General features: G+C 45.1%; 1 pseudogene; it reads right to left on the bottom strand.

The window, feature by feature from the left end:
• Positions 1-532: 532 nt before the first annotated feature.
• Positions 533-5,646, bottom strand: LOC147880845 (translocase of chloroplast 101, chloroplastic pseudogene; annotated as a pseudogene).
• Between the last annotated feature and the right edge of the window lie 2,493 nt (positions 5,647-8,139).

The following is an 8,139-nucleotide window of genomic DNA, read 5'->3' as shown; positions in this document are numbered from 1 at the left end:
ACATACGTAAAATCCAAGCTTGGCAACAAAACAAATTCCTGATCGTATAAAACACCTCGCAGCACCCCATTGGAAGCGTGATGGTGAAACTTGTCAATCACACCTTCAAGGCAAGTCTGGCAGCTTCCATTATCATGACATATTTATAAGAAACAGATTCACAGACCGTAAACAATTCAAAATTTTACTCATTCTTGTAAGATCAATAACATTTACTAGTTTTTCCCATGCAACAACCGAATTTTAGTCACCCTAATATTGCCTGCTTGAGAGTTTACTCATTCACGAAGACGATGGAGAATTAAGGAGAGTTTAAGAGGAAGTACCAATGAAATCAAGGCATTGCCAGAAACACTTCATTCTCACCCCGATATTGCCTGCTTGAGAGTCTATTCATTCATTACAATTATGGAGAATTAAAGAGAGTTTGAGAGGAAGTACCAATGAAATCAAGGTGTTGCCGGAGCCACTTCATTCAAAAACAGAGAAAATACAGCTTTGGAACCAATGCTAACATTTCATACGGCATCACTTTCAGGTTTAGGGATAAGACAAGGAAAAGACAGAAACGCTTAACAAAAGCTCAAAGGCAGTTATTTGAAATTAAGTACCATAGATAGAGCTTACTATCTTTCAGATTAACCCAGAACACTGGGAAAGAAAGAATACGAGAATAGCATGAATGTACTGCGGAAACAGGAACTCCACATCAGAATTGTGCCGGATTGGCTAAAAGAGTAAACTCCATGTCCATATAGTAAACCAACTACCAAGGTAAACCTAAAAAGTAACTCAACTCACAGATTACTTTGGCACTTCGCCTTCCTCACTACAAAAACATTGCCTGGAGAAAATGATGCAGGTCCACCAATCACCAGCTCTACAGCCACATCAAGATTCTAGTAATAAACTTAATATTCAAGTTCAGAGATAAGTGCCTGGAACTTATTCTTACTGTGTTGCTTGTGTGGGGCTAAAAACCCGGTTACCAAAGAAATTCCTTAACAAAGGAATGAGAGCTATCAAAGCCATCTGCAACTGTTCAGAACTGCTTGCTCGGATGCTAATCTGCCCTGCTCCCCTGTTGTTCAGGTTCGCCCGAGCAACCATCATGGTCTTTCCTAACAAGAACTGTGACTGCAGATTGCCACCAATGGCGAGGTCCCCATGCCAATCCATAATTGAAAGTCCAAGTGTAGAGAGAGTATGACCTATGGGGTAGTCCTTGTCCCTTAAAGTAGCCTCCAAGCTCCCCCCATATGCGACATCTCCACGGCCAGTTATGGCACCCCCATTTAAGACTAACTTCAATCTCCTTCCCACAAGAAGCCGGTCTTCTAGTTTCATGCCAGCAGCCACAGTGTCCCCCAAAAATGTGAGTGCAAGACCGCAAGTGGTCTTATTCCGCCTAAAATTACTGAAACCTGTTTCACTGCGCAGAGTGTAAGCGAGGTCTTTCCCAATAGTTTGAACATCCAGACCTGCCAATGTAACCTTGCCATCCCCATTTTTGAAAGAGGCAGCACATTCCATTTGCAAATTGGCCTCCTTTTTGTCCTTCGTAATCTGACCAGAAACTGAAGCTGGTATTTTTTTAGAAACTACAAAAGTTTTTTCTATGTTGAGGCCATCATAGCCACTGTCATGATCCCACCCATGTGTTTCCAGGACAGGGCGCACAAGCCACTGGTTGTCTGTATCAAGGTAGCGATACCTGTAACTTGGGTTGTCAGAATCAAAAGAAGGTGGCAGAGCCATATCAGGCATTGGAACAGGTACCGATGCAGAGCCACCATTTTCAGCATCAACACTTTCATCCAGAGATTGGGATTCTTCCCTCGAAGCTGCAGCCATCCTTCTTTTGTTCTCCCTTCTCCTTATTTGTTCCTCCTTCCATTGTTTCTTCATAAAGAGCTTCTCCCTGTACTCCAATTCTTCAAAATAGAATTTCCTCTGAGCATCATCTAGCAGCCGAAGCTCTTCCTTAGTCAAACGTCTGAAAGGAGGCAATTCATCATATTCTTCCTCACCCTCTGAATCTGCTTCGTCGTCTGACTCCTCATCAGATTCATCATCATCATCACCCATCTGCTCATCTGGAAGCTTAAGTTGAGCACGCGATTGCAACAGAGAGGACAGCAAAAAAGGAAGAGGAGGTACCCGAGGATGTACTCCAAAAGGTTTCCCTGGACTGCTGTCTTGCAACTTCAGGAGAGAGTTGGCTTCGGCCAGTATCTTGGATGCAAAACAAAGAAGCAATAGTTGGGGTTTCCAAACTTGACCATTTGGTAGAACACGCTGACCTGCTCTATTAGTCCTACAGGCTGCATGATTCTCAACTAGAGACACGGGGTTCATGAGACGCATATCTCCAGCTGCCTGGCGGATCGTCTGCTGTACCACATGAGAACGCTGGGCCACAAACATCTCATAACTCAGAGGCACACCATTTGCACCATCAGGGGGAGCCGAAGAAGCATGTGTTAGCACGACAATAGCATTGAACCACACAGCAGCACCAAAGGCATCAGTGATAGTCCGCAGCAAAGGCAGGTCCCCATAATCTCTGCTTTGCACATCTAGTCTGTCAAAATAGAGAACAATGTCAGGCGGTGATTTTTTTATAAAACGCTTCACTGATGACATGATTCTCTCATTGTGCCGTCGGTCTGCAAACGAAGGCAGAAGGCCAGGTGTATCTATCACCCTGAGCTTGATCCCATGGATGACCCCAGTGATCTCCTGAACCTTCTTTGTGGCTGGACTGTATGCATCTGTTCCAGACTTTACTTCGTCGAACAAAGAGTTAATTGTTGCACTCTTCCCGACACCACTCTTCCCAAGAACCATGATGGTACACCCAAAATCCAGATCATCTTGCCCTGCTGCCTCTTGTTCTTCAGCTAAAACACTTGCCCTTTCAAAGCTGAAAGCTCCTGTCCTGTTGGTGGTCCGCCCTCCTCTGAGCTGCTCTGCCAGACCCAGCCTGTACAATACCTGTGCAACCACAACATTGTGTGCAGACTGACCAAGCCTGTGTGCCAGGCGCAAAAATTTAACTCGAATCATCTGAAGCTTCTCCCGTGCTTCCCCGTTGCCCTCAGAGACATCAGTGTTTAGACGACTGTCCTCATTAGTACTCGAAGACGGAGGTGCAGGCGCTCCACTGCTTCGTTGCACAACACGAGGAGCGTGTTCGAGGGAAGGAATTGAACGCCCTAGACCCGCAGGTCGTACAGGCAGAGAAGGCCCTGCACCACCCAATGACGGTGTGTCAGTGGCAGGAGCTGTAGAAGATTTAGAATTCACAAATGCAGCCAGAGGTCGAGAATATTCAGTCATAGGCTCCTCTTCTCCGTTGTCATTGCCTTCAGCTTCATCTTCCTTTTCTCTTGTGTCCTCAGACGCTGACGGGGCTTCAAGACTAGACTTTCCCTCAGAAGTTTCTTCCTCCCTTGATTCCACAACGATCTTGGCTTCTTCTTGATTTCCAGCAAGTTTAACCACCTTGGATTCTATTGCAGCATGTTCAGAGCCAGAGACAGATTCCTCAGCTGTTTCCTGCTTAGCTGGGGCTTCATACACCCCAGCAGTCCTGGACAAAAGGGGTTCTTGTTCCAAGCTCATAGCATCCACATTATTACTATTTGATTGTTCTGAGTTCTCAACCTCTCCTCTGACACTATCTTCACTCACCCCAACTCCCATGTCGTTTGCTTGCTCCACCACCTCTTCCACATGCAAGCGCTCTTCTGTAGGACACAACATTGACCCCACTTCAAGATTAGGCTCTTCGTCCAAAGTTCCTCTCTCTGTTTCCTCCATGCCCACCTTGGACACTTGTTGTGTCAAAGGAAATCCTTTGCCAGACACAGGTTCCTCTCCTGTCACTGGACCTTCATCCTCCATGACAGAGCCGGAGGCCTCTTGTTTGTGTTCCAAGCTCATAGTGTCCATACTTCCAACTAGTTCTGACTCCCAAACCACTTGCACTTGCAAATTAGTTATACTGTCAGTAGAGTCAGCAACTTCAGTGTCATGCAAATTTCTATCAGACTCTACCACTTCTGTAGCTGCATCAACATTGTTTGCAGGCTCCTGTTCTGAACTAAGTACATTTCCCTCAGGTCGCTCATTGTTTGCATGGGTATCTGCTTCAACAGTGCTTACAAGCTCATGATCTGAATTAAGAACCGGATCTGCTGCCTGTGGTTTCTGCCCTGCGTCCCATGTGCCCCCTGTGACCTGGCTTTTGGCTTCTTCTTCCACTACACTTCCCTTTTCTGCTTCCAAAACTGGAGCCTCCTGTCGGGCCGCATCAGCCTCCAATGGAACCTCTGCTGCTTCTTTAGGCACCGTAGACTGACGTAAGTCCTCAGGCTCCTCTGATTCATTAGTAGCCCCTTCAATGCCCAAACCTTGTGCAGAGTGAGGCTGCACAATATTATCTTCCACCTCTTCCACTTGGTCAGAATCAGGGGCCCTTACACTCGTCCCCAATTGATCCTGCTCGACTTTGTCATCCTCTACTTTCTTATCGTCATCATCGTTATCCTTGTGCACCTCTAGAGGCATGGCTCCAGAATAACTTCCCCTGTCATCAGTATCCCTAGGCGCTTTGTCTTGGGAAGCACTGCTCCGTTCAAATCTATCACGCACCATAGGAAGCAGAGCATCGAGAATGCTTCCAACAACATCGTCATTAGGGGAAAGGTTGTGGGTTTCTACAAGTTGTACAACACGGTGCTTGAACTCATCTTCACTGGTGTTCTCCAATAACGAGGTATCCAGAGAGGATAATCCACTATTCATCTCGTTCAGTTGCCTCAAAGCATCCTCCTGAGCAGCGACCTTAGACGGGGTGCCTAGTAAAAAAGGTTCGGTGAAAGAGCCGACTGGACTTCCTGCATCAGTGGTAGAAGCTACGGCTATACGCTCAACTGCACTGTCATAACTCTCATCACTAACAACACTGCCCTCGTCGTCCGGCCCCTCCGCTACTTCATCTTCAGCCTTTTCCGCTTTATCATCTTCGAAGTCATCGGAAATGAGTGCTTGGGAAGGCTTTGAGACCAAGTGGTTGCCGGTGCGCGGAGGACTTTCCGCATCTACAAAATCTCCTTCTGCATCTGGCATATCCTCTTCCGGTGACTTATTTGCACCCGAAAAACTCCCGTTTCCTTCCGCACTTAGAGTCATGTACCCTGGGAATTCTTCTCCTCCTAAGAAAGTTTTGACAGGGGCGTCAGCCTGTGCCGCCGCCTTTGCTGATGGATTGGAAGCCGCCAAATCTTCCGAGGAAGGAAAGGTGGCGGAAGGTGCGAAAGCTTCAACGCCAGAAGGAGCAAAAGCGCCTTCCATGACTGCTCAAAAGCTTTGGAATGCACACTTGAACAGAAGCTCAGGACCGAAATCTCGTACACAATAAAGAAAAATGGGACTCACCAGAATTATACATAGTTTTCCATGGACGCAACGCTAAGGAAATGAAGCGCCGATTGCCTGCGGGAGCGCCAGATCTCTCGCTCAAATGAGTTCCAGATTCAGCCCTAAAAGCCGAGCGAGCGACTCCGCCCTGTTGACGAGCTGCAGCTCCTCGCAAACACCAAAGAGAAGACGAAGACGAAGGAAAGGACAAAATGCTTACTTAAATTCATTATAAAATTGCGCCTTTAGGATATTCCCTCACCCAAGTCTTTCTTTTGGCCGCCACGTCGCCTTATCCTCCTCTACACTCCATCCCCTTTCTTTGTTATCAAATTTAACCCTTGCATCAAATTCCTATTTTAATGAGATGGGGAGGGCTCCCAAGAGGGTGAACAAGGTGAGGGAGGGAGCAATTCATATAAAGTGAGGGGAGGTTGATCATTGAGGAGGAGTGGGTCTCATGGAGGATATTAATATTGAGAGGTCTAAGGGGAGACCTTTCTATATAGCCCCATCTAAAAGAGGCATGATGCAAGTGGTAAGTTTCACCTTTGAAGGAGGGGATCTGGTAAGATTAAATTCTCATTCTCCTAGAGGCTTAATATGCAGCCCTTCTCCTCATGTGAGAGAAACTAGGTTGCGGCAAGTAGCCTTTCCGTCATCACGTGGAGGTAACTACTAACTCGAAACCTACTCCAAATTGAACTTGAATCAGACTAGCATTTTATCAAAATTTTAAAGGAAAAAAGTGAACAAGAATGTGGACATGAGAGGTCCATTAGGACTTGATCCTCCGTGAAAATGTCAGGGGTGGTGATTTGTTATTGACTTGCCATATTGTTTGTGTGTTTTTGGAGTTGAAGCCCAACAAATACATGAATAAGGCTATGCTTACAAGAGCTCATAGCTGATTCTCATTGTCGTCTATACAATATTGTCACATGGACTATAATCATATGAATAAAGGTGTCGACCTTTCGATCTTGCATCCAACTTAGATTTCCTTGCTTCCTTGCATCGCGAGAACATGCATCAAAAGAGAGGAATGTTGTAAGAATTTAGATTGAAAACAAGCAATTTTGAACGGACGGGCAATTGAAATATTTGTATGATAATATATAATATATAACTATTATAACCACATAGTGTGTGCGGGGAGGTGGCACACTTCCTTTCCCAAAGAATTATAATATGAAGGACGGGCCCTTCCCCGTGCATCAAGAATATTAGCGCCTAGAGTGAATCTGATGGATAAGATACTCACATATTACCTAAATGTCAATAGCCGTGATCATAGTTGAACATCAGTGAAATCACCATGAGCAACTACCAATACTTTCTTTGCTCCAGTTTTTACTGCACACAAACTGGAACCATCAAGGTGAGAATGTAGCTTGGGGCAAGCTCTCCCAATCTTCACTTGTCCAGAGTACAAAAGAAACATGATGAAAGGGCCAAACTGATGTTCCACACCCTAAGTCCATCACAACAATACCTTTCAATAGTAGGGGATTTCTTGTGATTGCCACATGATAGGTTGATATTCAAATCTGCATAGCTTTCCCATTGTCACAAGACTTGAAATTAAATAGTGTCAAGAACAAGCTGAACAATGCAGAGACAATCAGATCAATCTTGTTGGTGGAAATTGACATTGAACAAGGCAAGGTAAGCCTCAAGAATGCCAATATGTAAGCGTGCGTCGCAGTAAGTCATCCCATTAAAGTACGGCAAGAGATAGATGAGTTTATGGACATAGTGGAGCAGAGGCCCTAGTGGTTGGGGGTGGTGCTGGTGATGCAAGGGGTCGATTCCTAGGTGGGCATTGCGAGCAAGCTAGCACAGCGCTTGCAAGTGAGTCTAGTGAAGATAGTCACTGTGTGGGATCCTTGTCGCTTTCATGGTGATGGAAGCAGGGACAATGCCACCCTTTGTAATTTTGAGCAATCAAGGTATTAGCGCTCGTGTCAACAATCTTGATTTGGAGTACTTTGAAGCTAAGCATTAGAGCAACAACATGGAGCAGCTCAATTGCTTCAATCTTTGGAGCTTCATCCTTGTATCCTCTTCATGTTCTTCCTTTTTCTTACACTTTTATTCCATCTTCAAATCATGTGACTATATTTTGACCTGTCGCTTTGCAAAAGCAAATTCAAACAATGACGTGATTTTGAGAATGTTGAAGGGAAACACAATCGGACCATTTCTTATTAGCTTGATCATCTCTCCAAGATCCTACGCTAATCATTGTCGACTCCCTACCGAATTAGCAAAATTCCAAAGGATATTTTTGAAAAGGTCCTCGAATTCAGTTAGGAATATGGTTTTCCAGGAGTAGTGTGTCCACAATGCATTTCTCATATCCGAGCCTTGCAGACATAAATGCTTGTTGGGGGTAGTAGCTCATCGCTTTTCAGCCATGAGAGAGCCTTGCCGAAGACTTGATGAGATGAGTTGATGATCAAAAGTGAGACAAGGATGATTTTGAGAGGATGAGGAGAGGAAAAGGTGATGGCCATGATTCTGGACAAACTTGACATGGATGATCGCCTTTTGCTCATCATCAACAAACCGCAATTACGCCATAACCATAGCTCAAACAGTATGACTGCTCAAACACTTATGCGACTCTAGTCGCTAAAACAACCTGTTTGCTCAAACATTTCCTTAATTTGATTTTTCTCTAGCAATTATGCAGCTTTGATTTCTCAA

The sequence above is a fragment of the Dipteris shenzhenensis genome, chromosome 32, assembly GCF_047967505.1.
Source record: "Dipteris shenzhenensis isolate YYH24624 ecotype China chromosome 32, Dip_SZ_1.0, whole genome shotgun sequence".
Taxonomy (NCBI): Eukaryota; Viridiplantae; Streptophyta; class Polypodiopsida; order Gleicheniales; family Dipteridaceae; genus Dipteris; species Dipteris shenzhenensis.
Note: the sequence above shows the minus strand (reverse complement) of the source record. Positions and strands in the feature narration are given on the sequence as shown.